We start from the raw sequence: 21306 nt of genomic DNA, 5'->3' as shown, positions 1-21306 counted from the left end.
CCACAGGCTCGCCCAGCATTCCGTACTCCTCCGTCCCCCCAGCCTGAGTGAGCTAGAGCCCCGTAATCAGCTTCTACTTTAACCCCTTCCTGTATGAGTAAAGAACAGATGTCCTCAGGCAACCTACACACAGAGGCAGGTGCAAATCGAAAGCTGAAGCCCAGGAGCTGTGCGAACAAAGAAGAGAAAAGGACCTTTCTCCCAGCAGCCTCAGGAGCAGCAGATTAAATCTCCACAATCAACTTGATGTACCCTGCATCTCTGTAATACCTGAAAAGACAACGAACCATCTCAATATTGAGGCAGTGGACTATGGGAGCAAATGTAGACTTGGGATTCGCTTTCTGCATCTAATTTGTTTCTGGTTTTATGTTGATCTTAGTTTAGTATTTAGAGTTTATTGTCATTGCTAGATTTGTTTATTGATTTGGTAGCTCTCTTCCATTTGTTTTTTTTTTACATATAGATATGTATTACTCTTTCCTTTTTCGCTTTTTGTGTGCGTGTATGTGCATGCTTTTTTGTGTAATTTTGTCTGTATAGCTTTGCTTTTACCATTTGTCCTAGGGTTCTATCTTTCTTTCATTTTTTTTTTTTTTGTATAGTTTTTAGCACTTGTTATCATTGATGGACTTGTTTTTTCGTTTGGTTACTCTCTTCTTTCTTTTTTTTGTTTGTTGCGGTACGCGGGCCTCTCACTGTTGTGGCCTCTCCCATTGCGGAGCACAGGCTCCGGACGCGCAGTCTCAGCGGCCATGGCTCAGTTGCTCCGCGGCATGGGGGATCTTCCTGGACCGGGGCATAAACCCATGTCCCCGACATCGGCAGGCGGACTCTCAACCACTGCACAACCAGGGAAGCCCTTTTATTACATTTTAATTTTTAAATTTTTAACAATTTTTAAAAAATTATTTCAATAACCTTATTTTATTTTATTTTGTTCTTTCTTTCTTTCTTTCATCACCCTTTTCTTTGGAGTCATGTGGCTGACAGGGTCTTGGTGCTCTGGCCGGGTGTCAGGTCTACGTCTCTGAGATGGGAGAGCCAAGTTCACGACATGGGTCCACCAGAGAGCCCTGGCTCCACGTAATATCAAATGGCAAAAGCTCTCCCAGAGATCTCCATCTCAACGCTAAGACCCAGCTCCACTCAACAATCAGCAAGCTACAGTGCTGGACACCCTATGCCAAACAACTAGCAAGACAGGAACACAATGCCACCCATTAGCAGAGAGGCTGCCTAAAATCATAATGAGGTCACAGACACCCCAAAACACACCACAAGATGCGGTCCTGCCCACCAGAAAGACAAGATGGAGCCTCATCCACCAAAACACAGGCACCAGTCCCCTCCACCAGGAAGCCTACACAACCCACTGAACAAACCTTAGCCTCTGGGGGTAGACACTAAAAACAACAGGAACTACGAACCTGCAGCCTGCAAAAAGGAGACCCCAAACACACTAAGTTAAGCAAAGTGAGAAGGCAGAGAAACACACAGCAGATGAAGTAGCAGGTAAAAACCCACCAGACCAAACAAATGAAGAGGAAATAGGAAGTCTACCTGAAAAAGAATTCAGAGTAATGACAGTAAAGATGATCCAAAACCTTGGAAAAAGAATGAAGAAAATACAAGAAATGTATAACAAGAAGCTAGAAGAACTAATGAGCAAACAAACTGAGATGAATAACAATAAATGAAATTAAAAATTCTCTAGGAGGAATCAACAGCAGAATAACTGAGGCAGAAGAACGGATAAGTGACCTGGAAGATAAAATAGTGGAAATAATTACTGCAGAGAAGAATAAAGAAAAAAGAATGAAAAGAATTGATGACAGTCTCAGAGACCTCTGGGACAACATTAAATGCACCAACATTCAAATTATAGGGGTCACAGAAGAAAAAGAGAAAAAGAAAGGGACTGAGAAAATATCTGAAGAGATTATAGTTGAAAACTTCCCAAACAAGGGAAAGGAAATAGTCAATCAAGTCCAGGAAGCACAGAGAGTCCCATACAGGATAAATCCAAGGAGAAACACGCCAAGAAACATATTAATCAAACTATCAAAAATTAAATACAAAGAGAAAATATTAAAAGCAGCAAGGGAGAAGCAACAAAAAACATACAAGGGAATCCCCATAAGGTTAACAGCTGATCTTTTAGCAGAAACTCTGCAAGCCGGAAGGGAGTGGCAGGACATATTTAAAGTGATGGAAGGGAAAAATTTACAACCAAGATTATTCTACCCAGCAAGGATCTCATTCAGATTCGACAGAGAAATGAAAACCTTTATAGACAAGCAAAAGTTAAGAGAATTCAGCACCACCAAACCAGCTTTACAACAAATGCTAAGGGAACTTCTCTAGGCAGGAAACACAAAAGAAGGAAAAGGCCTACAAAGACAAACCCAAAACAACTAAGAAAATGGTAATAGGAACATACATATCGATAATTACCTTTAGTTTAAATGGATTAAATGCTCCAACCAAAACACATAGACTGGCTGAATGGATACAAAAACAAGACCCATACATATGCTGTCTACAAGAGACCCACTTCAGACCTAGGGACACATACAGACTGAAAGTGAGGGGATGGAAAAACATATTACATGTAAATGGAAATCAAAAGAAAGCTGGAGTAGCAACTCTCAAATCAGACAAAAAAGACTTTAAAGTAAAGACTATTACAAGAGACAAAGAAGGACACTACACAATGATCAAGGGACCAATCCAAGAAGATATAACAATTTTAAATATTTATGCCCCCAACATAGCAGCATCTCAATACATAAGGCAAATGCTAAGAGCCATAAAAGGGGAAATCAACAGTAACACAATCACAGTAGCGGACTTTAACACCCCACTTTCACCAACGGACAGGTCATACAAAATGAAATCAAATAAGGAAACACAAGCTTTAAATGATACATTAAACAACATGAACCTTATTGATATTTATAGGACATTCCATCCAAAAACAACAGAATACACTTTCTTCTCAAGTGCTCATGGAACATTCTCCAGGATAGATCATATCTCAGTCACAAACCAAGGCTTGGTAAATTTAAGAAAATTGAAATCATATCAAGTATCTTTTCCAACCACAACACTATGAGCTTAGATATCAATTACAGGAAAAACCTGTAAAAAATACAAACACATGGAGGCTAAACAATACACTACTAAATAACCAAGAGATCTCTGAAGAAATCAAAGAGGAAATCAAAAAATACCTAGAAACAAATGACAATGAAAACATGACGACCCAAACCCTATGGGATGCAGCAAAAGCAGTTCTAAGAGGGAATTTTATAGCAATACAATCCTACCTCAAGAAACAAGAAACATCTCAAATAAAAAACCTAACCTTACACCTAAAGCGATTAGAGAAAGAAGACCAAAAACACCCCAAAGTTAGCATAAGGAAAAAAATCATAAATATCAGATCAGAAATAAATGAAAAAGAAATGAAGGAAACAATAGCAAAGATCAATAAAACTAAAAGCTGGGGCTTCCCTGGTGGCACAGTGGTTGGGGGTCTGCCTGTCGATGCAGGGGCTGCGGGTTTGTGCCCCGGTCCGGGAGGGTCCCACAAGCCGCAGAGCACCTGGGCCCGTGGGCCGTGGCCGCTGAGCCTGCGCATCCGGATCCTGTGCTCCGCAACGGGAGAGGCCACGGCAGTGAGAGGCCCGCATACCGCAAAAAACAAAAAACAAAAAACTAAAAGCTGGTTCTTTGAGAAGATAAAAAAAATTGATAAACCATTAGCCAGACTCATCAAGAAAAAAAAGGGAGAAGTCTCAAATCAAGAGAATTAGAAATGAAAAAGAAGAAGTAACAACTGACACTGCAGAAATACAAAGGATCATGAGAGATTACTACCAGCAACTATATGTCAATAAAATGGACAACCTGGAAGAAATGGACAAATTCTTAGAAAAGCACGACCTTCTGAGACTGAACAAAGAAGAAATAGAAAATATAAACAGACCAATCACAAGCACTGAAATTGAAACTGTGATTAAAAATCTTCCAACCAACAAAAGCCCAGGACCAGATACCTTCACGGTGAATTCTATCAAACATTTAGAGAAAACTAACACCTATCCTTGTCAAACTCTTCAAAAATATAGCCAACTCATTCTACAAGGCCACCATCACCCTGAAACCAAAACCAGACAAAGATTTCACAAAAAAAGAAAACTACAAGCCAATATCACTGATGAACACAGATGCCAAAATCCTCAACAAAATACTAGCAAACAGAATCCAATAGCACATTAGAAGGATCATACACCATGATCAAGTGGGGTTTATCCCAGGAATGCACGTATTCTTCAATATTCACAAATCAATCAATGTGATACACCATATTAACAAATTGAAGTAGCAAAAACATATGATCAACTCAATAGATGCAGAAAAAGCTTTCAACAAAATTCAACAGCCATTTATGATAAAAACTCCCCAGAAAGTAGGCATAGAGGGAACTTACCTCAACATAATAAAGGCCATATATGACAAACCCACAGCCAACATCATTCTCAATGGTGAAAAACTGAAACCATTTCTTATAAGATCAGGAACAAGACAAGGTTGTTCACACTCACCACTATTATTCAACACACTTTTGGAAGTTTTAGCCACAGCAATCAGAGAAGAAAAAGAAATAAAAGGAATACAAGTCGGGAAAGAAGAAGTAAAGCTGTCACTGTTTGCAGATGACATGATACTATACATAAAGAATCCTAAAGATGCTACCAGAAAACTACTAGAGCTAATCAATGAATTTGGTAAAGTAGCAGGATACAAAATTAATGCACAGAAATCTCTGGCATTCCTATACACTAATGATGAAAAATCTGAAAGTGAAATCAAGAAAACAGTCCCATTTACCATTGCAACAAAAAAATAAAATACCTAGGAAGAAACCTACCTAAGGAGACAAAAGACCTGTAGGCAGAAAAGTATAAGACACTGATGAAATAAATTAAAGATGATACAGATAGATGGAGAGATATACCATGTTCTTGGATTGGAAGAATCAACACTGTGAAAATGACTATACTACCCAACACAATCTACAGATTCAATGCAATCTCTATCAGACTACCAATGGCATTTTTCACAGAACTAGAATAAAAAAAATTCACAATTTGTATGGAAACACAAAAGACCCTCAATAGCCAAAGCAATCTTGAGAAAGGAAAACGGAGCTGGAGGAATCAGGCTCCCTGACTTCAGACTATACTACAAAGCTACAGTAATCAACACAGTATAGTACTGGCACAAAAACAGAAATATAGATCAATGGAACAGTATAGAAAGCCCAGAGATAAGCCCACGCACATAGGGTCATCTTGTTTTTGATAAAGCAGGCAAGAATATACAATGGAGAAAAGACAGCCTCTTCAATAAGTGGTGCTGGGAAAACTCGACAGCTACATGTAAAAGAATGAAATTAGAACACTCCCTAACACTAAAAAAAATAAGCTCAAAATGGATTAAAGACCTAAATGTGAGGCCAGACACTATAAAACTCTTAGAGGAAAACATAGGCAGAACACTCTATGACATAAAACACAGCAAGGTCCTTTTGACCAATCTCCTAGAGAAATGGAAATAAAAACAAAAATAAACAAATGGGACCTAATGAAACTTAAAAGCATTTGCACAGCAAAGGAAAACATAAACAAGATGAAAAGACAACCCTCAGAAAGGGAGAAAATATTTGCAAATGAAGCAACAGACAAAGGATTAATCTCCAAAATTTTCAAGCCACTCATGCAGCTCAATATTAAAACAAACAAACAAAAAAAAAACAAAAACAACAATCCAATCTAAAAACGGGCAGAAAACTTAAACAGACATTTCTCCAAAGAAGATATACAGATTGCCAACAAACATATGAAAGGATGCTCAACATCACTGATCATGAGAGTAATGCAAATCAAAACTACAATGAGATATCTCCTCACGCCCATCATGATGGCCATCATAAAAAAATCTACACACAGTAAATGCTGGAGACGGTGTGGAGAAAAAGGAACCCTCTTGCACTGTTGGTGGAAATGCAAATTGATAGAGCTACTGTGGAGAACAGTATGGAGGTTCCTTAAAAAACTAAAAATAGAACTACCATATGACCCAGCAATCCCACTACTGAGCATATACCCTGAGAAAACCATAATTCAAAAATAGTCATGTACCACAATGTTCATTGCAGCTCTATTTACAATAGCCAGGACATGGAAGCAACCGAAGTGTCCATCAACAAATGAATGGATAAAGAAGATGTGACACATATATACAATGGAATATTACTCAGCCACAGAAAGGAAATTGAGTTATCTGTAGTGAGGTGGATGGACCTAGGGTCTGTCCTACAGAGTGAAGTAAGTCAGAAAGAGAAAAACAAATACCATATGCTAACACATACACATGGAATCAAAAAAAAAAAAAAAAAATAGTGCTGAAGAAGCTAGAGGCAGGACAGAAATAAAGATGCAGACGTAGGGGTTTCCCTGGTGGCGCAGTGGTTGAGAGTCTGCCTGCCGATGCAGAGGACATGGTTTCATGCCCCGGTCCGGGAGGATCCCACATGCCGCGGCGCAGCTGGGCCTGTGAGCCATGACCACTGGGTCTGCGCATCCGGAGCCTGTGATCCACAACGGGAGACGCCACAACAGTGAGAGGCCCGCGTAACGCAAAAAAAAAAAAAAAAAAAAAAAAATAGATGTAGAGAATTGACTTGAGGACACAGGGAGGGGGAAGGGTAAGCTGGCGTGAAATTAGAGAGTGGCATGGACATATATATATATACATTACCAAATGTAAAACAGATAGCTAATGGGAAGCAGCCGCATAGCACAGGGAGATCAGCTCGGTGCTTTGTGACCACCTAGAGGGGTGGGATAGGGAGGGTGGGAGGGAGAAGCAAGAGGGAGGAGATATGGAGATATATGTATATGTATAGTTGATTCACTTTGTTATAAAGCAGAAACTAACACACCATTGTAAAGCAATTATACTCCGATAAAGATGTTTAAAAAAAAAAACATATTAGGGAGAATGAATATGGGGAGTGTGATTCTCAGAGACTAAAAACTAAGTGGGAAATATATGCAGCTCAGCTCACCAATCAGCAGAGGGGAATCCACAGGCACTTCCATTTGTAAGAAAGAAATCGTTCTCATCAGAAACAGAGAATAAAGATTTCCTTCTTCTTCCACCCTTACAAGTCCTGCATGGCATTTTGAAAGCATGAGCCTTATTGAGCAGAAATGGCAAGTAGCAATGAAAAAGTAGCAATCAGAAGCTGCAAACACTTCATATTTTTGAAGTTAAAAAATGCTTCAAATATTAAATCTTTACATCTCTTATTAAAAATATTTTTACAAACCACATACTAATTGATAAATAAGTTATCTTATGTTTTTATCTTAACTTAGCTTTTCACATTACTCATCTTACCCTTTTCTAGTTAAATTAATGTTTAACTTCTAAAATAACACATCAAAGCTACAGTTTTTTGGGGGGTTGGGATTTTTTTGGTGGTGGTGGGGATACGGACAGAGAGTCTTGTGTGGTTTCCTTTTATTTATTTTCAGGTAGTGTTTGGCTCTTTCTCCGAGTAGCCAGAATATACATATTTTAAAGTTCTTTTATAAAGCGTTTACAGCAAGTGACATGTTTTGTATTGTCTGACATTTGTATTCACATAAATCTACACATTCCACAGAGTTCAGCAGTTTAAAAGCTGTGGTGACACTGTGTTCAAGAGGTAAAATTGACAGATGTGCATGATACACATCTCTTGTTTGGGCCACCTAGTCACCATTTACACATACTTCAGGCAAAACTTCCTGATCATCATTGAAGAATCTACCCATCCAGCACTTTGTCTCTGCCACCTCTGAGGGGACTCCAGGAGTGGAGTGTGCTATTTAACCCAAGCCTGTTATTAAATTCCAATCCTCCGATCACAGCCATTGGTTCAGGGATGGTCATATGACCAAAGATGTCCAATGAGAGGGAATTTGTGGATTCCCTCAGGACATTTGTGGATATCATCAGGAAAAGGACATACACGTTTCTTCTGGATGGGAACATACCCAGGATAACTAGGAACCATCGATACAACCACTGGGAGAAGAGCCTGTGTGCAAATGAAGCCAATCCATGGAGGAGGGTGGGACCAACAGATCTAAGATCAGAAGAAACCAGACCTGCCTAACATGATAGCCTGGAGCACGTGAAGCCAAACATGTTACTGGACTTTTTAGTTGAGTTGTCCAGTAAATGCTGCTTGCCTGTGTGTTTGTCAGTTTAAGTTGGATTTTTCCTTACTTTCAACAACTATTACTGCCATGGTTCATAACTATCATCGTTGGTTATAATCTTTCCTACTACTATATTATTTGACCAGGCAAGAGTATTCCAGAGCATTTCAGAGTCCTTTTTAAGAGGATAATATGCTGAAAGTCATGTAGTAGGGAGGCTAGTCTGGCAGCTATGTGCAGGTTGGGAGAGGCCAGACAGTGCAGAACACAGTTGCAGCAATGGAAATGGGACTGGATGAAGGTCTGGCCATAGGGGAGAGAGAAGACAGGACTGTTTAGCCCTCTCAGCTCAGAGAGAGAAATCCAGGGTACTGCCTGAGGATATATAGCAAGACAAAACCTGAAAAAACAACACAGAGGAGTCCTACCCATTTCTTCTGTGACCTTCTGGTGTTTTTCTTGTGGTTAACAAGCATTTGTGGAGCACCCACTAAGGACTAAGTACGATGTATTACATCGCAGACCACAGGAGTTACATTTAAAATGTGTCTTCAACTTCCAAAGTTGTAACATGCTCTTTCCTCCACTTTAATATCTTCAGCTAAAATTCAAAAGACACAAGGAAACTGAGGAATTATTTCATATTTTATTCTACAGATAATTACGTACCCTGACCTAGTTTGCATAGTGTACAAGACAATTTCAGTTTCTTTACAGGAGCTAAATTATGAGCTTTCTGTTATTCAATTAGTTCGCACTGACTCCTGGAAGCCAGAGTTCAGATCTGAAAGCCTGGTCAAATGCATGAGATATTTACATATATTCATCACAGCACACCCTTTAAGATGACATTAATTAGAGTAAAATATCTGAATCTCACTGCGTTATGATTAGAGATACCACAATAATGCAGACTCTGCCACGAGGGTGGAGATATCCATAGCAAGATAATGTTCTGAGCACTTAGAGAAGGCAATGGTAGGCTCCTTGAGAGGAGCATTAAAAAACTGTCTTGTTCTTTTCTCTGAGGCTATAAAAGAGCCATCATCCTTCTTATTAATATTAATCTCAGTGCTCCCAATGTGGTGCTCAATGAGAACCCAGTGTCTGAGTGTCTGAAAAAGATGAAATATAATAAAGATCACTGCTATCTACACTTGTTTAACTTCCTTATGAGCTCTCCTATAATTTGTGAAAACTGGAAGAAATTCCTCTTAAAACAATGATTCGAGTATATCTGCTGTTCTGCTGAAGAATTATTATTAAATAGTAATAATAAAAAGCTTTCACTGAGTCCTTAAACTCTGCATATAAATGTATGATGTAAGTAATTTCCACTACCCTTATTAGCTTTGTCCTACAGGCAAGGAACTTCAAGCTCAGAAAGGTTAAGCAACTTGCCTAAACTTGCAGAGTTAGTAGGAGGTAGAGCTAGGAATTACCCAGGAAAATCGATGTTCAAAATCCAAACTTTGCCAATGTGTGAAATTAACACATGGCTGTAAGCCCCAGATACAGCAACAATCTAGGTCAACTCTTCCAGCAACAGACTGGGACCTCTGGGTGAGCAGGTGCTGTTTCTTAGCCATACTTTGCTTGTCTGTGTGTTGTTTTTTCTGTTTGTTTGTTTGTTTTTTTAAACTACTTCTGTAATACAAGGAAGGGCTCTGGGGAAAAGTATACTAGTAATCAGGAGTCATCGCTATATGTTAAGCATGTTATCTCCCCTATCTTTAACAACCACCTATAGAGCAGGCACTAGTATTTCCATGGAAAAAGATGATGATCAGAGAGGCTAACAATGGTCACAAATCCAATGTGTGGCAGAGACAGTTTGAATTCAGGATCATAACATCCCAAAGCAAAGGTATGCCAGCAGATCCATTTTTGAATGAGTCTATGACTGAACGATTCTGACTTGCATCACATCAATCACTTGTTTTTTCGAAATTTGTTTTCTTTAGCTTTAACTTCTGCAGAATTTCTACCCCTCCCTAGAGGGGGAGGAGAGATATGTGATGTATAAACAAAAACACCATAAAATTTGGTTTTGTTCGTGTACACTGCATCACATTTCAAATAAGATTCTAACTGGAGGCTAAAATGATACAACATATCGAGAGATGCTTTGTGCTCTTCACACTCTTCAAAATATCTGTACATAAAATGTTGGAAAACCATCAAACAAGGAAGTCTTCAATGATCGGGATCTTTAAAACAGGATCTTTTAAAATTCAAAGTTAATATACTATTTGTTTAATATGCAGAAAAGAAGTTAAATAATGCTTTATCAGCTGACATGTGAGAAGATTCTGAAGTTAGCCCCTGTCAGTTTCAAATTATACATGATGATTAAGCATACTCCTATTTTGCTGAAGATTAAATATTGAAATGAATGGTGGCCTTTGATTTGCTAACTGAATGATGAATTATTATAGTAAAACAGGAAAATTATAATGATCAGAGTCAAAATTTACCGATTCCCCCCATCCTAGACATACATGTTTTCTCATCCTCACCAATGTTAGTAGTATGTTCATTATACAAATGAGGAAGCTGAGGCCCCCCATGGAGAAATAGCCAACTACACTGATAGAGATAGCAAGGGAAAAAGCAGGTAAAATGATTCCAGGTCTCTTTGTGTCCAAAGTCCATTTTTTTTTAATCATTACCCTTCACTGGATTCTACATTTTGCTGTAGGTGGCAAAAATACTTTCTTCTCTCCTTTCAAACAAAACAAAACAACAAAAAGAAGACGCAGTAGGGGGTGATAGCTAAACTCTAACTGAAGACTGTAACTAGAGAATAGACCAAAGTGAACAGAAAGAAAGACATTGTCCACTGAGAATTTGTATTTAAAAAACTCAACACAAAAACACTAATTTGAAAAGCTATATGCACCCCTATCTCACTGCAGCATTGTTTATAATAGCCAAGATATGGAAACAACTGAAGTGTTCATCCACTGATGAATGAATGGATTAAAAAAAAAAAAAAAGAATGAAATCCTGCCATTTGTGACAATGATAGACCTTGAAGGTATTATGCTAAGTGCAATACGTCAGATGGAGAAAGACAAATACCACACGATTTCACTCACATGTGGAATCTACAAAATTTTTTAAAAAGAGCAAACAAAACAAAATTAAAATAAACTCATAGATACAGAGGTCAGATGAGTGGTTACCAGAGAGGAAGGGTATTCAGTGGGGGGGTGAAATGGGTTGAGAGGATCAACTGTGATGAATGGTAACAAGATTTGTGGTGGTGGTCACTCTGTAGTGTATACAGATGTTGAATGATACTGCTGTATACCTGAAACTTAAAAAAAGAAAAGAACCCCTCCAAAAAAGTCTTTCAGGAAAAGGAACAATCCCTTGGGCTAGGAGAGAAATTAGCAATGACATGTGAAGATGAGGGAAGAAAAGATGTGATGGACTTCTCCCTAGTACTTGGAAAACAGAAACTAGGTAAAAAGCCAGGAAAATAGATTTTAAGAATGTAAGCAACTGAATACTAGCAAATCAGTAAATAATACTAAATCAGCTAATAAACAGCAAATCAATATTGAATACCCACAATGTACAAAATGTATCACAGAACATTGAAACTCAGGTATAAATAAGATAGTTGTCTCCTGAAACAGCTGAAAAAGACTAAGAAAATTTAAGGACCAGAACTAAATTATAATAATTTTATACTACTACTACTACTAATAAATAACATTTACCAAGCACTTCCTGTGTACTGAACACACGCTAAGTACTTTATATTTATTAACTCTTTAACTATCACAAGAATCATCAAGAGGAAGTAATGGTATTTTTCCGATTTTACAGATGTAGATTTGCCAAGCTTACAGAATTAGGAAGCGTAGAGCTGCAATTTGAACTCAGTTACACATTTTCAACCACTGTAATATACCTTCAATATATACCATAGTCTCTATCTTAATGTATTTATATCAAATTTTTTTAAATTTTCTGTGTCCTACCCTGTGGTTATTGTTTAATGATTATAATCTTCCACTCCAAACAAGATACTCTACTTTTATCTGCTCTTATTTATTGGGTTTCTTTACACATGAAAAACTTTCTCAAGCAAAAATGTTCTCTCAAAAAAAAAAAAAAAAAAAGAGTCTGAAAGTGAATGAAACATAATTATTAGGGTTGCTTGCTCACATGAAGAGTGCTTTTATACACTTCACAAAACTCTGCCGTAGAAGAAAAATAGAAAATATATTTCCATTTAAAATGCTAAGTCTTTGACCTATGATCTAAATCACATTAATTCAAACTCTGCCCATTTGAAATTCACTGACTTACAGAATTTTAGAGATGAGCAAATAAGAAGGATAAGTAGGAGTTCAGTGGGAGTATTTATCCTCCTTAGGAAAACACATTTGGGAGACTCAAAAAACCAGTATGCCAATCTCAAATGATTTTTACATGATTATTAAAAGTAGTCTTAATGGCAGCTCTCCTGCTCAGGTATTTTTGTCTCATGTGTACCCAAGAATGATAAACATATATTTTACCATTAGTATACTTTAGCTTAGACTTTTTGTCTCCATAGATTTGTCTTAAAGTCATGAGTATGCGATGCATTTTAACTAATTTAAAATCAGTAATTTAATTATAATCACAGCACACAAGACTGATAAGCCCTGTGAAGGACAGCTGCAAGTGGTATGAAATATATTAGCCCTGAATAATCTCAGAAATTCTCCCCCTGACTTCTGAAGACAATGTTTCCTCATACTGTTTTTCTGCAACAAATAAATAGGTATGCTTTGAAAAGTATTCTGTCATAATTACATTTGGGAAACATGAGGTTAAAAGTAGCTAAACAACTTTCTTTCTTGTAGGAGTTCTCAGAGCATCTAATATGCTAATGTATGTGGTGAATAACCCAGAAATAGATTTTGTAGGCAATGTTTCACAACCTTAAATGTCATTGTGCACATCTATTATTATCATCATCTAAAATTGTTTTCCACAAAATACCATTTTAGAAGAGGCTCTTTTAAGTTAACCATGACTTGAGACAGAAACTGTGTTGTCCAGTTTTCTTTTCATTTTCACTTCTCCCAGCTTTCTGGAGAAGCACCTATTTTCCCAACAAATCTCTGAGCTGCCTGTGATAACCTCATTCCCAAGTAGCCAGCCTGAAGCTTGTACTGGCTGTCATTAATTTTGCAAGAAAAGTCGATTAATTACAATATTTAATCGAGCTCTGAAGACCTTTGTCATTTCTTGGTTTAGATTCGAGGGTTCTGTAGGAACCTACAGATTATGAGTGATGGAAATGAGAGACACAAGCCGCTACACTCAAGGCATGTCATCCTTGAATGGGGGGAAACTGATAATTAAGATGGGGTATTTAAATCCAATGAAATCAATATAATGTTAGTGGAAGTATGGATGCAAATAGAAGGGGCATCTAATTCAGTCTTGGTGATTCAGGGAAGGCTTCCTAATGAGACTGGCCTCCAAGATTGGGCATATTATGAGCTCTGTAGTAACCATTTCTTAATCAAGTGAAGGGTGTATATTCTAGGGAATGTCCGAGGCACAGAGCAGAGGAAATAATGTAAGCAGAGATAGGAGACAGCTTGCCCTGTTCAAAGAATTAAAAGACATGCCTTAGATGCATTAGAGATCAAGGAGGGAAATGAAGAGAGATGTATCTGGAGAAGTAAACAGGGACTGACAGATCTTGACCCAAAATGTTTTAATCACTACTTCCCTCCTTTACCCACCAGACGCCGAGCACATTACAATTACCTTACCCGTTCTTGAAGTTTTTCCTCCCTAAAATCCTTTACCTAACTTCTACCTTTCTTTTAAGACCCAGGCAAAAACAATCCATCTTACAACAATCCTGCATTTCAAACTACTATAAGAGTTTCTATCATCCCCACCCTTTAGTTACATATAGTCCATGGCAACGTGAACATAGAACTAAAAACAGTAATGCGTGCTGTCTCCTTCTGACCAACATAGAAGGTGTGAGAATAAGGTTGCACAGTAGAATCTTTGAAAATGAAAGACAAAGCCATAAATATTCAATACAAAATGATTCAAAATAAAAGATGGGGCTGGCATATTTGGGGAAAATTGTATATCTTATTCATAAGCAGCCATTTTAAGAATGTCTCCAGATTCTATGACTTTATCCAAAGAACACAATAGGATCAGTGCACAGTAGTGCACAAGGATGTTCATTAAAGCCTGCTTATGAGAGCAAAAAAGTTGGAAACGATGTCTAGGTCCTTCAAAAAGGGACTGGTTTAAGAATGATGGTTTATCCACACAAAGGAGTACCACACAGTTATTAAAAATAATGATGTAGATCTAAACACGTTGAGATCAAAAGGAGTCCATGACATATCGTTAAACGACAAAAGCAGGTTGCCAATAAGCTGGTATGGTACGATTTCAATTACGTAAAATTTTAAAAATACCCAGTTATAGGGAGATGTTAACAATAATAGTCACCAAAAAGCTAACAATGTTTAATTCAGGGTGGGATACTGGCAGATGATTTTTGTTTTCTTCCTTATGTTCTACTGTATTGTTTGATTTCTCTTAAATAACAAGCAGAGTTTTATGTGGAGAAAAATGTAAAAATCTAGTCCAATTTTGATTTTAAAAGTAGAAAATTGCATTTTCAATGGACGGAAGAGTATAACATGTTTGGGGCATGTAGCTTATTAGGCAAGTAGTTTTCAAATACTTCTCTCCTTGGTTACATCAGTGGCTGCCTCACTTGGGACCTCTGTAGACATGAGACATCCTGTGGGTCCCGGACCACTGGCAGGAGGGAGCTGGCTATCGTTCTACCTTTCTCTCTACCATTGATCTTGGCAATGAACTGCTATGTTAGATTATTGGTGTGATATGCCCCCAGGGAGCAAAAGATCTTCCATGAGTCCTAAGATTTGGAGACATTGGTGAGAATACAGGGGAAGATTTTGACTGGTATTAGAAGGTATAATAAGATGATTTTTCTCTTCCATTCAGGAAACAAGAGAGAATTTGGTTGCTCATGAGAATTTGGTTCCCAGAGGTGCTTTAATAAATGTTTCTCATAACAATGACAGGATTTTTTACATCAAAGTGAGTTCCATGAATGCAGATCTGAAAGGAATCAAGTAAATATAAACCATTATCTTGTATTTATATCCCACCCATTTTTATCTGACATCCTTGGTCCCTGTACTAAATTTTCTTCTCTGAGATAATGTCCTCCATCTTCCTGAAAATCTATGATATTCACACTGTTCAAAATCAGCTCCCATTCTTCTCCATTAGAAAGGCTTCCTTCATGATCCCTCTTGGTTCAATGTGTGTGCTTTAACTGGACCTTCTCAGCACTTACCTTTTCAGTCTATTTTCTAGTCTTTTGTACATCTGGGTAATGTTGGTTTGTGGAGTTTCCATGCCTATTCCTTTTCTTGAACTCTCAGCTTCCATGACAAACACATATTTGTGGATTGTTGGACATATCCTCTGCTTGCTAATCTGGCACTTTTCCTTGTCGACCTTCTAAAATACACATCAGTGATTGTTATGGGCTACACTGTTTCCTCCTTAAAATTCGTAATACCCACAATACCTCAAAATGTGGCTATATTTACAGACAGAGCCTTTAAATGATGGTAAGTTAAAATAAGGTTGTTAGGATGGGCCCTGATCCAGTCTGACTGATGTTCTTACAGAAGAAGAAATATGGACACACAAAGAGACACCAGGGCTACACAAGTGGAGAACAAGGACCATGTGAGGAGAAGTAAGAGGGGAGTCACCTACAAGCCAAGGAAAGAGGCCTCAGAAGAAACCAAATCTGCTGATAATTTGGATTCTGGACCTTCAGCCTTCAAAACCATGAGAAAATAAATTCCTCTTGTTTAAGCCACTCAGTCTGTGGTATTTTGTCATGGCAGCCCTAGAAAACTAATATGGTGATCTAAATCCCAATCCTCCATTAACACTGAAAATTAAGCTATAAGGGAGAATAAGTAGTACCTTCAAACAAGTTACTTTAGACGTCTTTATTAAACAGTTATTTGATTCTCTACAGATTAGGGAGAAATTTGCCACTTCGTATTCCATGTAAGTCAAAAGAAAATTGGAGTCAGATTCATAGTGGGCCTATTATTTCTGTCCTGGTAAAAATAATTAAAATCAGGCAGAACACCTCTTAGTCACAGATGTTCTTCTCCAAACATTTAGAAAACTTTGGAGGATGGAACTAAAGGACAGAATCTCAATAATGTAATATATAGCCATCTGGGAGCAAATTCCACTTTTGAGTAAATGCATTTATTCAACAAAAATAAAGGAGGTATCCTATAGCCAGAATTGTCTCTAGTTACTCCAGAGAGTGCCTCTGACATGGGTGGTAGATATGGTATCTGAGACCTGTCCAGAGTCACTGAGTAGGCAATCCAGCACTGGAAGTTAGAGCTGTTTCAGTAATTAATAACTCTCACCTTCAGATTAAAGGGTTGGAAATAGTAGTAATAAGCAGTTAATTGAAGGTGGAGGGCAGGGATATATAGACAGGAAAGGGGGAAAAGAAGAAAGTTCTAATATAATGGAAATGTTCTATGTCTTCATTGTGACATGGGTGTATACATAGGAAAAAAATCCACTGAGATGTGCACTTAAGGTCCATGTGGTTTACTACATGTATGCTATACCTTCATCCACAATTTTTAGGTATACATAATTTAACAGATCTTAATATTCCAAATAGGAATCCTGAGCAATGTCCCTCATTATCATCATTTATGAATTATATTATTGCCTCGAGATACCTTATTATTATAATCCAGAGTTAGGTAGCAATGGATGCTGTTTAAATTTTTATATGAAATATATTTCGCCTGTAACTAGATAATAAGCTCTCTGAAGGCAAGCAACATTTTATATATCCGTCTTTTTGGAGCACTCATTATAAGCTAGGGACTGCATGCTAAGTGATGAACAAACAGTATTTCTTTTCATCCTCAGCCTTTTGGGAATTAGGTTATCTTTATTCCATTTTTACAGATAAGCCCAAAGTCAACCAGCTGGTCAGCAGAGGAACAAAATTCAACCCCTGTTTTTTTTACTGCAAGGCAGTACTATATATTCTATTGCAATGTTATGCTATATATTATATATGGTATACTATATATAAACCCTATACTACAGTATACTATATGTATACTATAACTAGTATACTAATCTTACATTGCCATTAACGCTTTGTCTTCTCTGTTAGATTTTAAGCTCCTAAAATTCTATCTTCTCTTTCTGTTTTATTGCCCGACTTTCCTTGAATAGGGAATTAAATGCAATGGGTCCTAAATCAATGATGTGGACAATGGCAGGACACCAGTACCCGGAGGCAGGGACATGGTCAACTTCTGCAGTGATGGGAACTTCTGGATGTATTTCAAAAGTTTAGTTTATGACCAAAATCAAAGGCAAACATTCTGCAAATGTATGACAAGGCCATTATTGATGACAAGAGCAGCAAGCTTACATAGAACAAAAATGTGCTCAGCAGTGGTACAAGCAGACAATTCTCAATTTCCCCAAACGTCTCACAGATTAAAAAACACTGAGGTATTTGCGTCTCTAAGAAGCAAACATGAGATGGTTGGAGATAAACGGAAAACAACACTCGATTTCTAAATGGGTGATTTTAAGACTAATGGCTGCACACTTCTTACGTTGATTGAAAAATAGTATTTTTAATTTATTCATCTTTCCCAAGAACGCAAACTTTTTTTTTTTTGCGGGCCGCGGGCCTCTCACTGTTGTGGCCTCTCCCGTTGCGGAGCACAGGCTCCGGACGCGCAGGCTCAGCGGCCATGGCTCACGGGCCCAGCTGCTCCACGGCATGTGGGATCCTCCCGGACCGGGGCACAAACCCGTGTCCCCTGCATCGGCAAGCGGACTCTCAACCACTGCGCCACCAGGGAAGCCCTCAAGAACGCTAACTTTTAAATAGTTCCCTTAAGTGTTCCTTCATGATCATTCAAAAATCGCCTCTCAAAAAAATAAAGCCTCTCATTTTTCTCCAGTTCTCTGTATTACAACCAGTTTTAGCTGAAACGGTGGAGTAAGCAGGTTTTCCCTGTAGCTTCCTCCCACCTCTCCTTTATCTTTCCTCCCCTAGATGTTTTCACCCCCAGTCCTCTCTCCAGTGACAACTGCAGATAACAGTATTGTTAGGAGCTCTGCATTCTCAGGGGATTTGCATTTTAATAGGTTACTCTCCTACTTAGAGGACCTTGCACTGGATCATCAGTGTGCAGTCAGGGCATGTTTAGCCTGCCCAGTGTTGAAAAGACTAGCAATAACTACAAAGACTATTGAGACAACACGTGAAAAAGTGTTTTTACGCTCTCTTTCCAGGTTCTTCTGAAAAATCAAAGAGTTGGTAATGCTACGCTTGCATTCTGAAATGCAATGATCAGCTGGAACTGCGCAAAAGGTATCTGCTTTCCAAGGTTGTGGGGTCTTCAGGTTGCCACAGTCCCCACCACTCCTTATTGCATCCTTGACAAAGAGAAGTAATCAGCTGCCATTTATCAGTGTATGAGTTATTATTTTACTGAGACTACAGAAATTATTTCTCAATGCCCAGAGATCTACCTCAAGTGAGAACATAAAATGTAGGCCAAAAAGGCTTATTTTGCTTTCTTACACCAAAGATGCTTTACTCATTTACATGCCTTGAATGAACCATACAAGACACCAAGTGTGTGGCCCAACTTTAGCTCCTCATGGTCGACTTTAAGTGTGATAACAGGGGGTAGAAAGATTTATTTTGGCTAGCATTCATTCCATCAGTCACTCATCACATATTTACTGAGTGTCTGCCATGTGTCAGAGACACTGTAAGAGTCACCAGAAATGATGATGATGATGATGGCAAAATAATAATTAATACTTATGGAAGGCCAGATGTTGCTCTACTCATGCACTCATTTGATCCTCATAACCACCCTATGAGGTCGATTCTATTATCATCCTCATTTCACAAATGAGAAGACAGGGTTTAGAGAGACAACGTTATTTGCCCAAGATCTGCTAAGAAGTGATCTCGGTGGGTTATGAACCCAGCAATCTAACCACAGAGTACAGCAGCCTTAACCATTACACATACAGCCTCTGACACACAGACACCCAGGGGTGGCACCTTGGCCTCCTGGGCTTCATGAGCACTTCTTTCCAGGTTATTGTAAGGAGACTGTAGACAGAATGAGACTTCTTGCCTCACCATGTTTTTAAATTTTACTGTTTTCTCTGAATCTCTCCCCTGCTTGTACAACGTTTTAATCTGGATCATTTACCAAATCCCTCGTTTTCCAATATTTTAATTAATTTCTTTTAAGATCAGTTACTGCTGTATCCCTCATCTATCCATAACTGAATTTATAAATCCCAATAAGGAAACGTAAATAAACAAACAAACAGAACCCCCACTAATCCTCTCTGACAAATAGTGTGTTTTATCTAATGAGCTCTAATGTATTAGGATAAACAACCATTCCAAACTATTTGGTCAGAATTTAGAGAATCAATTTTTTGAAGCATTGGGGTGATTTTCCTTTCTTGAATCAGTTCAGATCTAAATAAGCTTCAAATGCAAACTCCAGGACCTTTTGCTTGATTTTTTAAGGCTAACATAAGAGCAGACTCTCTTGAAAAGTTTTATGTGCCAGGGAGTTTGTGAGGGTTCATCAGACCACTTCACTCCCTTGAAACAAAAGGTCAAGTAGCCATTCCGGGCAGACATTTTGGAGGTTGTTTCTGGTTGACTCCAGTGTAGAAACCTAAGTAAATGTGGTAGAGTCTGACAATTATCCTGTTTATTTAATCCAAATCCCAGTTTGTTTTCAATGTAAATGGAAAAACCGAAGCTTTCTCAGCCCTTCTGCTTGCCTCCAGTTTCTTATTTCCCTACCTGTTTTAAGCTTTAACACTATGAAATAATCACACCTTAAATAGCCCACTTTTTACTTCTCCTCTACCGTTTGAATCCTGAAAGCAAATGCAATTATTTTGTGGGCTCTCCAGTCCTATATCCTTCTCCAGTGTAGTTTTCTTAAGTTACTTTTGCAATAACATCAACATTCCACTTCATTTTACCTGAAAAAGTCTGTTTACCAAGAATCAAATAATTATTTTATGATTTCAAGAAAAATATGATACATATGAGAGGAATGGGATCCTATTCAGTGTCCTTATTACCTTCTTCAGCCGTTGCAAACAACTGAAGTCCAAGAGAGTCACAGGTGGTGAAGAATCTACAGTTCACCCAAGTCCCAAAAAGGTCTTTGGAATACTGAGTTCTATAATCCAATCTTCTTCCCATAATGAACTTGATCCTACAGCCTGCTGCTCCTTGGTTCTCTACCTCCATCATTCAGGGGATTTCAATTTGCCAACAAAAGTCAAACTTCTCTAGTTAGGTGTATTTTCTATTTTACTAAACACTTTCTCCATCTAGATCAGGCCGCTCTTCTTGACCTAAACTGACCACCTTTCCTCCTTCTCCTCTTTGATACTCCTATTATACTGTTAAAAAGCTTGAAAATATTCTCAAGATTTTCCTCAGACATTCACTCTAACTCATGCATGTATCTGACACGTGTTTATTGAGCACCTACTAGGGGCCAAACTCTATTTTCTATGATGGGACTACAGTGATCAACAAATCAAAGTCCCTGCCCTCATGTTGCTCATGTGGTAGTGATGGATAAAGTATAAACAAGAGTAGCTTTATATAAAAATAAACACCACAAGGAAAAAAGAAGAGACTAATGTGATGGAGAATACTGGAGGAGGGAGTTACTTTAGATTGGGTAGAAAGCATGGAGAATGATCTTTCTTTTCCTGAAAACCATACATCCTGCTCAGTTCCCTTTAGAGGTGACTCCTTTTCTCACACCTTGGAGCCAAGAGTCAGTGTTGGAATTCTATTTACTTCCTATTGCCACTTCCTAATTATTTT

At 38.1% G+C, this 21306-nt stretch overlaps 1 protein-coding gene across 1 annotated transcript in view; it reads right to left on the bottom strand.

The window, feature by feature from the left end:
- The window catches only part of TENM2 (teneurin transmembrane protein 2), a 3004989-nt gene that overhangs the window by 1444068 nt on the left and 1539615 nt on the right, over positions 1-21306 (bottom strand). The gene's annotated exons all lie outside the window — the stretch shown is intronic.

The sequence above is a fragment of the Globicephala melas genome, chromosome 3 (assembly GCF_963455315.2).
Source record: "Globicephala melas chromosome 3, mGloMel1.2, whole genome shotgun sequence".
NCBI lineage: Eukaryota > Metazoa > Chordata > Mammalia > Artiodactyla > Delphinidae > Globicephala > Globicephala melas.
This window is presented reverse-complemented; position numbering and strand designations above follow the sequence as displayed.